This window comes from Cydia amplana, chromosome 8 (genome assembly GCF_948474715.1).
Source record: "Cydia amplana chromosome 8, ilCydAmpl1.1, whole genome shotgun sequence".
Classification (NCBI taxonomy): Eukaryota; Metazoa; Arthropoda; class Insecta; order Lepidoptera; family Tortricidae; genus Cydia; species Cydia amplana.
In genome coordinates, this window is record NC_086076.1 from 13545857 (window position 1) to 13561317 (window position 15461).

Here is a 15461-nt window from a genome sequence, read left to right on the forward strand (position 1 = left end):
ACGTTTTTCGTATACACATATTCTGCTACGAGTGCTTTATCCGCTAAGTTCTTTAAAGCTACCTCCAAAAAGTAAACCAATATTGAGGAGAGAATAAATAAAATATAGTTAATTTAAAAAAATCAATGTTATAGTTACATTTCTGTATTTCTAAATTGAAATAAATAACCCCTTACGGTTCCATAATTATGATGTTTTAAATCACTACATAATTTGTCACAGGACATATTAGATTTTAACACTTACGAGTACCATAGAATTAACACTTATTTGAACGAATAATACTATTATTACAAATGTTAAAACTTATGTGTATCTATATAATATTATTGATTATCTATAGGTGTTAGGTAGCTATATCTATTGTGAGCTGGAGTAGGGATCTGATACTTCTTATAGCTAGTTGTTAACCTGATGGTTCCCTTCAATTAGTTTTTCTCTCGTTGGCTAAGTCTAGCTGATTATGTTTTGCTTGTATTAAATGGTGTCTATGGCGAAGTAACATTGTTTTTATTGTTATAAAAATTAACAACGAGAATAAAACAATTGGGGACAAAAATCGTGTTTAATTAACATCAATCGCTACATCAACTGATGACCTATCCGCTTGGAGCAATCGTGACTCCTAAATAAATGGTGGATTAATTGTAATATGGACAAATATTAAACCCAAAATTGTAACTCGCATTTTATGTTTAGCAAATATTTGTAAACATAATTTAAAATTCTGCTAATGCTTATTTTTTCAACCAGTATTCATTTGGAGCCATGAGCATAGCTAATTTATTCAACATTTAAGTTTATTTTATATAAGTAGCTAAATTAGTTGTTGAATTCGTTGTAGCTAAAATTTATTTTGGCTTGTTGTTTAATCGTAAATCGGGTACATATTGCTTGTACTTAGCGTTTCACATTGTAAATACGTTATCCAGTGTATAAAATAAACTACTGTATAGTATTATATCTACGTACTATATAAATCTGTTTGTATTCTTGTTACTACGCTATGTTAATACTAAATATAGGTGTTTATTTAACCAAAACATACTTTATCCTAACGATAGAGGCATGTTTTAGTTGTCCTTTATTTTCATTTCATAATTTATATGTATACTAATTAAAACCGTCTATAACGACTGCGTATAATAAATATATAATATGTACTCTTTAAAATTGTAGAGTACAGATTTGAAATTACAAAATATAGAAAAGTATTTTGTAAATCATTACATAACATGACAAACCATATTGAACAACGCACTTTTGATTTCTCAAAAGTTGTGCATCATTTATAGTTAGTCGTCTTTAATATTACAGTAGATTTTTTAGTCTCTGTTTCTGTACAAGTTCACTTATAATTTACTTATTGTCGTTATGGGCGGATCCCACAGTATTGTGTAGGTGTATGTATCCGGCGTGTTTTCCTCATGTGAAAATTACAGCTAGGTGTATCTGTAGGCGACATAGACAATACGATTTATATCAAGTTATGTTGAAACATGAGCACATTTATTTTTTTAAATACTAATTATGTATTGTTTAGATATTAATTAAGAATAAGTCATCGATTTTTTTCATGTGGTAAAACCGAATTAGGTATTTAAAATACGTATCTACTTCATTAGATGACTAATTTCGCGAAAAATTTGTGAAACCAAACACGTTATGACGTCGCCAAATTTATTAAAAGTACAATAGATATTGTCTAAAGAAAAATAAACTTACTGAAAACTATTTTTTGCAAGCTATGATGCTTATCAATTATCATAATTACCTATCAATAGAAAAAAGTATTATATTTTTAACAAAATCTACGATCGGTTTGAAACACCTGGGTTTTGAAAATATTAAAACAGCATGTGTCAATCCTGACTTAATAAATTACCTACCAAGAAACTACGACGGGAAACGTGATCAAAACAGATGCTCTTTTTGACCGGCTGCATAACGTGTAACCATGGAAATCTAGCAGAGTGAAAAGTGTTGATATTCTCGTCATTTTGAAGGTCAATAGCTGGTGAGTTTAGTTTGTTGAAAAAAAAAACTATAGCTATGGATATAATTTCCACACGTTCTAATGTTGGCATGGCCGGTGGAAATGGGCTTAATATAACAGTAGACGTATCGTATCTAGCAGTGTGTGTGAGTCCTGTAGCAGGGCGTGAAGGAGGCATATCGTAGTAACGGGCTTTAGTAGATTGTGTTGATTAGCAATTAATATTTAAACCATCAATATTTCACTATTTTTAAGTATTATTTGCAGAATATAACTTAATGAACGTTTTTTCTATATTGTATCACACAAATTTTGGCTGGATAAGCTGCAGGAAAGAATTAAACTAGTAGTACCTATTCATAATTGTATGTTATATAATATTTGTTGTGTGTTAAAGGAATTATTTAAAGATACACCCGTGTAAAAGATTCACGAATATAATTATATAAATTATTAAATATTCAGATGTTTCTCTGATTATTTATTTTTGTGTACAGGCATAATCCATAATCCCAAGAAATTATTTTCGGCGAAAAGTTCCTATACGGTAGGTTGGTGTAAGCTTGGGGCCAATAACTCATATAACATAGGTATAAATGTTGTACCGTAAATTAAACACGACAAAAAATAGAAAAGAAGATAAAATATCTATAGAGCTAACGACATGCGTAAATGCAAAACCCCCCTTCTTCTAGATAGTAAACCACCCCTATCTCCGTCTAGGCCTGCCATGACGTCGTCTTGTGGTGTCCGATGAAACTAACACAGTCCCTCTAATGCTCCCTGTCCTGATAATTTTATCATTCCCTCCATAAGGGGTTATAAAGTTGACGCAGCGTTCTAGGTATACCAAGTACCTATCATATGTTTCATGCCAATGAAAACACTAAGAGACACTTCCTTAGAAAAGACACTATATTTGGTGGTTACTTTTAGGTTTTTCCTGACTTAGCCTTGCGAAATCGGTACATATATTGACGCCAATGCACGGGGTCATCACTGATTTCATACTGAAGATATTGTAAAGTCAGAAAAAGACACACTATGAAGCAGAAATGTATAACATCCATGATGTTACAATAACTAGGTCGCAAGTTGCAATCGATTGGGTCAAGGATGCTCTCAAATCAAGGCCGAAGCTCAGAGTACAATGAGAAGGAGAGAGGGTTACTGTTGCGTTAACACTTCAAATGTACACATACATAAGCAGCTACGTCGCCACCATTTGCTTTATGAAAACTTTTTATAGCAATATGCCTGCCGTAATATCTGACACTGAAAGAATTAACTAATAAACTTCTGCGATTTTTTTTATGCAAGTAAAGTCAGGTATATACCTGAAATATCTTAGGCCCAAATCCATATTCATTTTTCAAGAGGAGGAGAATCAAAAACAATTGTATTTTTATTTTTATTTTCATATAAAACCTTATTTTGCAGTATAGTCAGCAGCAGAAGTAGCTAAGTGGGTAAGGCATTTAAAATAAATGGCTATACAGGCTCTTATTTTCTAAACAATAAAGATGTGTGCAGTTCATTTTGAACACCTTGAACTTCTGGTGACTGACTGTACAAATTTTGACACAGTAAATTTACATATATTATTTTATTAGTGACTAACGCGTATTAACGGCATCTCGCGGGACATTTGTTGAACTACAACCCCGACTGTTGGCTTATTAGAAGAACTGTAACAGACTGAATATTGCCAAGAAATTCATAACTCCCAAGTTCAATTTAGTTCAATATTGTTGAAATAGATGGCGTAAATGTAAATTTTCTCATTTGTTCTAAAAGTGGTAAGGTAAACGTACTGGTGCTCGAAATGGTCCCAGTACATAATATCATCTTGAAACTTAAGTCATTGTTAATAGAGGTGACAGCAGGGTGTCATCAACTCATCAGGGTGGCATTAGCATGTCGAGCAGTAGCACGTTTACCTTACATTATGTTAAAAATTATGGTTCTGGCCTCGAATGTCCAATTTTCCAAATGTCCAGTCCCCGTGCGTCCAATTCCTTGAACGACCAATCCCCGTATGTCTAATTACCTGAACGTCCGATCCCTGTATGTCTAATTACCTGAACGTCCAATCCCCGTATGTCCAATTCCTTGAATGCCTCCTCCTCGTACGTCCAATTACCCGAATGTCTAATATCTGATTCCCTGTACGTCCAATCTTTGTATGTCTAATGACCCAATTGACCGTTTCGTCTATGATGAAACATCAGAACCTGGCTGGACGTCTAGTAGAGTAACAAATAGTCCGTTTGCCTACGAAATTCGCCACATATTGTTGGCCTACTATTCAGGTGACACTAAAAACCGTTTATTTACGAAATTGTAGAAAATTAAGAAATAAAATCTTTTTACGAAAATAAAACATGGCTTTTATCTATATTTTCTGAATTTTTATAATAAGTAGATGCATTTTTTCAAAGCATTGATATAGAATAAGAGAACAGGATACACAATCAGCCCAAAAAAGTGGGGCCCAGCTGCCCGGGCAGCTTACTGTCGCATTATTTTGTGGCATGGCTCAAACTGATAGAGACAAACCAAAGAAAGTCTGCAGCGCAATAATTTGACATCGAATTAAAAAACTACATATGGCAATGTTTTTTAAGCAGTCAGTAAACGTCATGCACTATGGTATCTGTTTGTCAAAATCGTTTAAATATTCATTGTGTTTTGTGATGAACGGAATAAACATGGTGAAACCTTACAAAACCGGCGTGCGGGAGTTACTTTTCCGCATGACGAATAATTTTATACTTGTAAAAAGTCAGCACGAGGCGATTCAAGCTGAAAAACGACAATGTTTACAAAATTTGGAGTTGATGACGGGTAAGTGGAATGAAACATCTTAATACTTCACCATATGTACCTACTTAGATAATATAATATTGGTTTAGACTAAGGTTTCACAGCAAATTGAACACACCTAATAGGTATAGGCATACTTATGAACTTCCTCTAACATTTCGAGAAACTCATTGGTACTAGCCGGGTTTTGAGCTCGAACCCACAACCTCCATGCTTATGGCATGGGTACCTACTAGTTAAAGCTAAAATTAATTTTTAATATATGTTTATTGTTTTAATGGTTTATTTCGTTTTTCCGAAAACTTCAGTTCGCAAATTGCGGGCAATTTCTCTGTCAATCTAATTACGCCTTAATGGGAGTAAAAGAGAAAGATGCTCGCATATTGAGAACTTCGGTGTTCGCGGTAGGCCCTCTGTGCCTATTTACCGCCGTCGCGGATATTACAAAAGCTTATTAATTTTGATGAAGCCAAATGTCACATTCTCCCAATATTATTTATCAATATTAGTATATGTCTACATATTAATAGTGACATCTATTGTTGGAATGAAATTTATTTTACCATAAAAATTAAGCTATGCATACAGCTTAATTTTTTCATAGACGGTAAATATGGTAGAAATTTCACAAGTATCAAGACTATTTAATCCATTTTCTGTGGTGTTGTCGCATACTGATTTTTAAAAACTACTTTTAATCTAGCGCTGCAGACTTTCTTTGGTTTGTCTCTACGAAAATATTGCTGTGTATAGATCCCATATCAAGCAGACGCACTAATAATAGTTATACCTACATATATTAATAGGTAAGAGTCGTACCCGACATGCAATTCTTATCGCTATTCTAATGATCAGTAAGATAAAAAGTAAGTTAAATGAGTGGTAAATGTACATTTCCATGAACGCATAAGACCGTGAAGTACCGTAAAATGGGGTGAGTAGGGTCAAAACTGAAATTCAAACCTCGATAACATTTTATTTTTACATATGAAAACTGAATGGAGTATATAATAAGTGTTCCGGACGTTTGTATTTTAGTTTTTATTTTATTTTGGGTAGTTCCATTTCATAACTTTGGCGATAAAGAGGAAAACCCACCTTACCCCGTAGTGCCTCGTATTTGGGGTTAGAGGGGTTTTCATACAAAGGTGATTTTGGAAGATTGTTGGATCGATGTTTTTTTATTATGCGTATTACTATAGCTCCATTTTAAATTGGAATACATTATTTTTGTAGCAGTAGCCTTAAAATCCCTTCTCACCCCCCTCTCAAACCTTCTCTCCCCATCCATAACCCACCTCTCCCCGCGAAACCTACTCACCCCGTTTTACGGTAAGTAAAATAAAGGTATCAACTAAAAAGGTATCCGTTGGTAATGGTACACAAATGAATAAAATTCAATACTAGGTATATTTTTGAAACGGTACCGTTAGAGTAGTTTCGCACTACGTCCGATCCGACTCCGTGAAACCCAGTACCCGTTGTTGTAGCCGTAGATCTATTTCCATGGTGATATGGACATTCAGGGAATTGGACATTCGATAAACGGACATTCGGGAATTAGACATTCGAAGAAAATGGACATTTAAGGAATTGGACCTTCGAGCAAATGGACATTCCGGGAATTGGACCTTCGAGCAAATGGACATTCCGGGAATTGGACCTTCGAGCAAATGGACATTCGGGAAATTAGACATTCGAGGAAAATGGACATTTAAGGAATTGGACATTCGAGGCCAGAACCAAAATTATTTATCGGTTACGGTTGGATCGTAACTCATAAGCCAAATAAATAATGTAAAAAAAAACTGGAGACATTTTCAATGATTTTGATAACTATATTCAAATCCTGTCCCTATATTTCATATTTAGCAGTGACTTTTCGGCGAAATAAAATATCGTGAGATGAGAGAACCGGACATATCCCAATAAGGCCTACCTACTTATGCACTATTTTTATATCCCAGATAGTAAAATTACAGTTCTATTGCCGAAATTCTACCCGATCTACCTGGTTTTGTATTAAAATAACTGTTGGACTGCACAGATTAGGCAGTACATAAATGAGACTCTATCTTGTTTGGTACTAAAATGACAGTTGTATTGGGCAGATTCTTAACTAGTTTTAGCAGTTTTGTCAATCGCATTGTCACTTTTTAGTATCTGAGACATAAAAACAAGAGTGTGTTTTAAGAATAAGAATCGTTTAAGAATAAGAATCTTTTATTCATGGCAAACTAAACTACATTTAATACAAACGTATTACAAAAAGTATATTTTAAACAGAAATTATAGTTTACCACGAAATGGTCCCGCCTCAGCTTTTAAAAAGAAAACTAGTGCCTGCGCTAAATCATAGGATTGAGTTGACGAGCCAACACCACCACCAGGCTCCGTTTAGTAAGCCGTGGCAAAAAACCGGAACAAAAGGGATTCAAGTATCATGACCTTTAGTATCGTACTATAATCACGTGACCAGTGTTGTCAGCATAGCAAAAACCATAAAATAGCACTGGCGCGCCCTCAAATCCCACGACTCTTCTCTTTCCGCACAGACTATTAAATTTTATATATTTTCAACGCCGAGCTAGATATTAGCCTTTTATATCATATAGTACTATTCCAGGCTTAACAACGTAATGGCTAAACATTTTATCTAGTCTATGTCAACACAGAGTTTTTCTTGTATGTTAATAAAATAGTATGGCTAATACAGTGTACCAACATTAAGTGATTGCAAGCATCGTACGTATCCCCAGTAAGAGGATCACTAAGTAAGTCATCAAAACATAGTGAAGCATACATTTTTTCATTGAATTTGTAACGAAACAACAACGAAGAAAATTGACCGAATAATATAAAATACACAGATAATTCTTACTGTTTTCACTAAAGCAAAAACCAAGTGTATTTAACATGAAATAGGAATAGATTCCGCACATTGTTATGTACATTATAGTAAATATTTTTAAGGAAAAATCTTTATTTTGTTGCGCTCGTTATTTGACAGCGCCGACCACGTTGCGAACGCTAGGCAGCGCTGCCATCGTGCACGGTCCCATTGTGCCTATATATGTATAATAACGCAGTAGTTCAAGTCTAGTTATTTGTGTTCTTTATGTACCCCGCACCGATTAGGTACTCCTCTCTGTTTGGCCTAAAGGCTGACTGGTAGAGATTTTTCTAGCTCCACTTTCAATCTCGAACAAATCACTCAACTTATCAACTCCGCTCTCGTACGTCGCGTCTAATAAAACATACATAAAAATTTCATTGTATGTAAAAAGCTGATAACGCGAATTGGGATTCCGTGTTTTTGTCGAGCGTCCCATTTGACGCGTGACGAAGGCAACCGAGGTAATCAGTATGTGTCACTCAGCCGGGTACTGTACTAATACGAGAACGTATACATGAAATATACGGGTTACTATTAAATGCTGGGAGCGTATTCAGGTTTTATAAAATAATTTTCTGTTCTGATATTAATCCTGTTGAAGGCCTCTGACATCAATAAGTGTTTTAGGTTATTTATTTTATTAGTATCTTCTTCTTCCTCGCGTTGTCCCGGCATTTTGCCACGGCTTATGGGAGCCTGGGGTCCGCTTGGCAACTAATCCCGGTAATTGGCGTGGGCACTAGTTTTTACGAAAGCGACTACCATCTGACCTTCCAACCCAGAGGGTAAACTAGGCCCGTATTGGGATTAGTCCGGTTTTCTCACGATGTTTTCCTTCACCGAAAAGCGACTGGTAAATATCAAATGATATTTCGTACATAAGTTCCGAAAAACTCATTGGTACGAGCCGGGGTTCGAAACCGCGACCTCCGGTTCGCAAGCCGCACGCTCTTACCGCTAGGCCACCAGCGCTTCTTTATTAGTATAAGAAATTAAAATTAAAATTAAACGTTGTATTTATAACTCTGCCGGCGCAGAAATGTATTATGCTGAAATGTAGGTACTACAGCGATCGCTATGACAAGGTATATTCAGTATAGCAACGACAATATTATTATTTTTAATTATCTAACTATCAAATCTCGTGGGTGCGTTTTAATCTAGCTTGTAGATCGATTTTATTTTAACAATTTGATTGAGGTTTTCATCTTAAAAACATTTAAACTATATCGTTAAAATAAAATAGAGTTCTTTTCAACTTGTTAGAGTGTCAATAGGTATTATCCGAAGGTCTATTAATTACATACAATCATAATACTTTTTTGGTACACCTTTATATAAAATTTCTCATATAATCTCGTGTTGAGATTTATTATGACTGTACTTATAAGGTAACTTTGCCCGCTTTGCCCGTTTTGCCTGTAATGTGTTTCCGTAGATCGAACTACCATAATATTATTAAGGGCCACATATGGTTTATTGTGTATTTCGTAATGACTCAATTAGGTGAGTCCGGTTGGAAAGCATTGATTAATGTCCGATCATCCAGGACAAAGCCTGACTAATGTAAACGAGGCGTCAGTCGGACGAATTCATTTGAGACTCGATAGCTGAATCGGGCCTAAGCCTGACTTGTGAATGGTGTAATTACAATAAAGGCTTCAGTGTCGAAATAACTAGTAAGGTAAACGTACTAGTGCTCGACATGATAATACCCAATAATAGACGACACCCTGCTGTCACCTCTATTGACAATGACTTAAGTTTCAATATGACATGTATTGGGACCGCGTCGAGCACCAGTACGTTTACGTACCTTATTGAAAATGTTTTAGCAAATTGCTGATTGAGTTAAATTCTACTAATAGAGTCCTACAAACATCGGAGCGTTTTTGTCTCACTAAATTTTTTTGACACATTTTTAAGGATTTTTTTCGACAATTTGATGATCAAATAGTTTGACCAGTACTGAGCATCACTTAATAACGAAATGTCATCAAAACATATTTTAAGCGCGTCGTCAAAAAGACTGCGAATGTATGAACTTTGTACGGGGGAATTAAAAAGACTAGTGGGGAAATGGTACTACCTACTTGGGAACATAGAAATTATTGGAACCTGGAAACTGGGAATTTAAATCTTCAGTGACAATTTCTGATGGGGTCTCTTAAAATCACGTTTATTCCATTCACGTTTATAACTTCCATAATTTTTACTGTATTTCTATATTTCCACACTATAACTGCTACTTTATACTGCAAATATTGACAATAAAATAACGATAAATAAGTAATAGGTGTTAATCTCGGCTTCAGCTGTAACCCAGCTTTAAAGTTAACGGTCATAAACTTTTACGAATCCATCTTTAACCTCCATAAAAATGCGGGCTTTAAGTACTTACACTCACTTGTGAGCTCGTTATGTGAATGGCTAGACCGATTTTAATGCAAAATTATAAGCATTTCGGCTTATCGGATTGCTTTTAGTGCCTATAATGGTTATAACGCATATATTTGTCGATGTCGTCGAATCCAAAAAATGTTGAGCATAAATATTGATATTTACATTATATGTATTAAAAAGGTAAAAAACATTCAGTCAACAATTTAAAATTACCTATGTGAAGTGTCGTTCATGTGTCGAATAAATAATTTCATTCCAGCTTAGATTGCAACATACTGTGATAAACCAGAAAGTAAATATGTATTTGGTGAACAATCTTACACAGATCGACCTAGCTCCAAATTAAGTAAAGCCACAGTATAATAAAGAGTACTAGCATACAGTATGGACGCTCCCTGCCTCCCGTTGAAAGTGCCGCCCACCCGCTGAGACCCGCTCTCGGTTACCTCACAGTTACCCTACAATGTCTTATCTCACTCAGACAAGCATGGTACGCGTTCACCTACACGAGCTTAGGCTGTGTGCGTAGGAACGCGTTTGTTTCATACATTTGATCGCCAGTGTCCGAGGTGTGGTAAAGCTTGTAACATGGGTAGGTACTAGGCGATGATATATATGATACTATATACATAAAAAATATAAAGATAAATACACAGATAAAATACATAACTCAGGAACAAATATTCGTGATGTACATACGTGTGACAAAATAACAAAAATACTACACTTTTTTCACATGAACTTTCAGGTTCTACAAACCACTTCTACGTAACGTAAAATACATTTTAAAGTTTTTGTAGGAAAAGAGTCGACGACGCGACGCGACATCTGTCGGCTGCTTATTAAGTTATGTATGCAAAAAGAACACGTAAACACTACTGCTCTTTGACGAAAATATTTAGCTCAAAAGGTGTCATACCGCGATATTCGGAAAACAAGATTCGTTCTAGAGAAGAGAACGATACGATATGTACTAGATACCAACTAGTTTAGATTTCAACTAGATATCTTTTGAAGCTCAATTCTGGCAACCAATGTCACTTTTACGTTAAATTATCGTTTTAAGATCGTTTCAAAATCGTTTTGAGATCTAAAAATACATAACGAGTTGTTTTAGACATTGTGAAAATCGTTCAAGAGTATCTCCAGAATCGCGGAAATGTCAAATTTGACAGGTTATATCTTAAAAATATCGTTATCGTATCTTGGTGATGTCTAAAAGATATCTAGTAGATGTCTATTTCAATATCAGAATCGGGCCCATAGTTTGTCGCGTGAAATATTTTTCATTAGGGACTACTTATTCTAGTGCTACAGTTTTCAATTCAATTCAATTCAATTCAATTCAACTATTTGTTTTACTTGGTATTTCGAACCAAATTAAAGCGCAAATAGCCTTAATTAGTCAGCATTTTTGAGGCAGCGCCGTTTTTGAAACGTGAAACCAAGTTACAAAATTTAAGAACCACACAGAAATTATTTATAAATTTAATTCAATAGCCAACTATTGAGTCAAAAACCATCGAGCCGGATAACCATCTGTCGTATTAAAGAGACTAATTATTTCGACAAATGATTCGTTGATAATGTAATCTTTGACAAATATATCAAGCGATGTTTGAGAGCAAAACACGTTATTCCTTTCTTACAGTTGCATAATGCGTTCCCTTTTTCACTAACTAACTCTCCTAATAATGAGCCTTAATGACTGCTCGGAGCAGTCAAAAGTTTTGATGTCAAGTGTATGTTCGAATTGGCCTGTCAGTGTCGGGTCGAGCTCGTAGACTTGACTTCAAAGAAATAAAATATTAAAAGTACTTACTTACAAGCAGAGAAAATTGTACGGAGTTGTATAGCGGGGACGCCAAGAAGTTCATAATTTTGTGTCATTTTCTAGGCAACTTTTAGTTTTCTTTTACCATACAAATTTAATACCAAGACCATTCCACAAAAAAATAAAACATTAAATTTTGCGAAAGTGGCGCCATCTAGCGTGGATTAAGCTTTGAGTAACCTAGTCGAACCACCTTAACGTTTATTTTCCGGCAGTTTTTGCAACATACGAAAATAAATATGTATTTTGAGTCTTGAGAAAAACCGTATAAGGTAAGTAGAAATATATATGTGAATGGGTACTGACTTTATACCTTTTAGTCATAGACGTAACTTGCTGTGTAATTTTCAGCTTTTTAACTAGGGTACTTTTGGCTGAGCGGTCATTAGTGACTCAGTCAAGACAAACTCTTTTCAATAATGAACGTACATATAGAAAAAAATATTGAAGTTTCAACAAATGCTAATTTGAATTATGCAGTAATTTTAGTTTTCTCATAGGTTACAAGCGAGTAGGTATGATGTACTTCAAAAACTGCCACTCATCTACTCAGATCCCCAGAAAGTATGATTACAATAGGAATATTTCAGTTTACTCAATGTTTTTTGAAAAACAACTATTGAATATAAGAACTAATTGGTACGATCCTGGCTTTTAGATCCTACGTCTTCTGATTTACGAGTAAAAGCCGCTCGCAAGCACCAGCAGTCCCATTTCATTTTTAATGGATTAGTGATTACGTATCACATGATTAAAAACGAAACGTCAGTAGTGTAAAATTTTATATCTTCCTTTATCGCAAAATAAATGCGACATTAATCTAATCTATCTAATACCTTTAATCTGTCAGCTCCCACGGCTCATATATGAGCCAGAACGCTTATGGTGACGTCATATCGTGGGATTCGACAGGTTAAACGAGCAATTCATGTATATTTATTTATTTATTTATTTATTTATTTATATGTATATATATTTCGGGGATCTCGGGAACGGCTCTAACGATTTCGATGAAATTTGCTATATGGGGGTTTTTGGAGGCGAAAAATCGATCTAGCTAGGTTTTATCTCTGGGAAAACGCGCATTTTCGAGTTTTTGTATGTTTTCCGAGTAAAGCTCGGTCTCCCAGATATTGCTCGTTTAAAGGTATTAACCTTTAAACGAGCAATTCTTGTAATAACTAATAAGCACACAGCTGGCGACACGCACATAATCTTGATAAATCAGTGATAAATGCGTTAAGATTTTTGTATTTAGATAGGCAGGGTGTGTAAAGCGCCATATAGCCATCATCTTCGCCAGGTGCGAAGTCGGTGGAGGGGGAAGTGGCGCTGATCGTCACAAACACAGGTAATCTTATGGAATGTCCGCCATTAGTACTAGCGGCAGCCGCTTGAACTAATTTTACTCTATAAGATTTAACGTAGAAAGTCTGCCAAAATGAGGGCAGCACCAGTCGTGCACCTAGCGAATAGCGAAAGAGACACTTACCTACCTTCAAGGATGCCGGCTATGGATGTCGTAGACCAGACTTTTTTGTGTTTAGCAGCACATTTTACTTATTGCTTAAATTATATTACTTATAAACTAAAACCGAACTACATTTTCATCCGCAATTTCTGCTTAATATGTAGAAGTTATACATTTTGTTAATATATTTAAAATTACTTTTTATTGAATATGATATGACGCGTATTGACATAACCAAATAACAAACTATACTGACATTTATTTTTCTGATTGTATCGGTCTTGCTGTTTGCATTTTCAGCCAGTTTTAGGTTATGACCGAAGTTACTTTGTAATCTACAGTCTGTCAAACAACTTTGTTAGTAGAAAAGGGCGCGAAATTCTAATTTTCTTTGGGACGGTAACCCTTCACGTCTACATTTTTTTAATATGCCACGTTTTCTACTGACGGAAATGGCTTTACATAGGTACTTTATTTCCGAATTTCACTTAGAGTCTGTGCGGAAAGAGAAGAGTCGTGGCTGAAACGGGAACTAACATTTTCAATTTTATATGGCAATCAAACCTATGACACCTGTCTTGTAAAAAGTAAACAAACTTCTGTCATTGTATATTTTTATTAACAAAAACCGCAAGTTTTATGTATGAAATATTTTCAAAACACGCTAAAACCGTACATAAAACCACAAGGAAAATTATATTTAACATTGTTCGGTTTTGTCAGCGGGAAGAAAACGGCTAAAAGCCGACTATAGACTTGCAAAAAGTCGCGGAACGTTAATGTAACTATTCAAGGGTATTGATGTTGTATTTAATGTTAAATAATTACCTATTTAATAGGCCCCCTAAGTATCTTGTCTCCGGTATATAATCGGTAAGTATATTCATTCAAAATATATTCATTTTCATAAATATGCAGGTCATTCATGATCTTTAAAATAACTGACAACTATTTTTGATACTTGCCATTTTATGAATCATTATTTTTTTTCAGGATTGAGTAAAAGTACTTACGGTATCTCGAATAAAAGACCACTAAGTAGGTGATATACAAGAATTTGTAATCTACGTGACTGATTCAAGCACATCCAATTCAGATGAAGATAGTTCTATGAGTCTCCCTGGTTGTTCCGAAGCTAACTCAAACATAAGTGACATTGAATAATTCAGACTTCGATTACAAAGAATAAAACTTTTTCTAATAAAATATTTCTTTATTTGTAAGTTCTTTAGTTACGAAATTATATTTCATATTTAGCAGTGACTTTCCGGCGAAGTAAAATTTCGTGAGATGAGAGAACCGGACATATCACAATAAGGCCTACCTACTTATGCACTATTTTTATATCCCAGATAGTTCTAGTTTTAGTAGTTTTGTCAATCGCACTGTCACTTTAGTATCGGAGACATTAAAACAAGAGTTTGTTTTAAAAAAAATAAGAAGAGAGTAGAAGAAAACTAGTGCCTGCGCTAATTCAGAGGATTGAGTTGACGAGCCACCACCACCAGGCTCCCTTTAGTAAGCCGTGGCAAAACACCGGAATAAAACGCAGTAATATGTATAGTTTGCCAAAGGACTGTCTCATTTCAAACATTGACAGAGAGAATCATTCTATCTTTGTCTGACACTAGTACTAGCACCCAAAAGAAAAGGATGAGTATAGTTTTCTTGTTCTTATTTACTGACAATTTGGTTTGACCAACTATATCCATCATGGCTCTGGCTCCCTGCGTAGATACGTGCGTGTACACGCCGGATATAATTTATGAAACTACGTCAGTAATTGTAGTATTATGTACAACAAACCTTATTTTATACCTTTGTTAAAGACCCATCCTTTATGAATACATAGATCTATGTTGCAATGTCCTCTTATAAACAATAAGATTAAAATATGAGATTGAATAATTTTACGATTTAGACTCACTTGTTTTTAGTCACTCGCGCGACATGTTATGTTATGTGTTGTGCAGAGATGTACAAAATGGTTTTAAAAAAGCATTTAAATACAAAATGCAAAATACTTTTCAGATTT

At 34.9% G+C, this 15461-nt stretch overlaps 1 long non-coding RNA gene across 1 annotated transcript in view; it reads left to right on the plus strand.

Moving 5' to 3' along the window:
- LOC134650363 (uncharacterized) overlaps nucleotides 1-15461 on the plus strand; it is a 282213-nt gene that overhangs the window by 200898 nt on the left and 65854 nt on the right. The gene's annotated exons all lie outside the window — the stretch shown is intronic.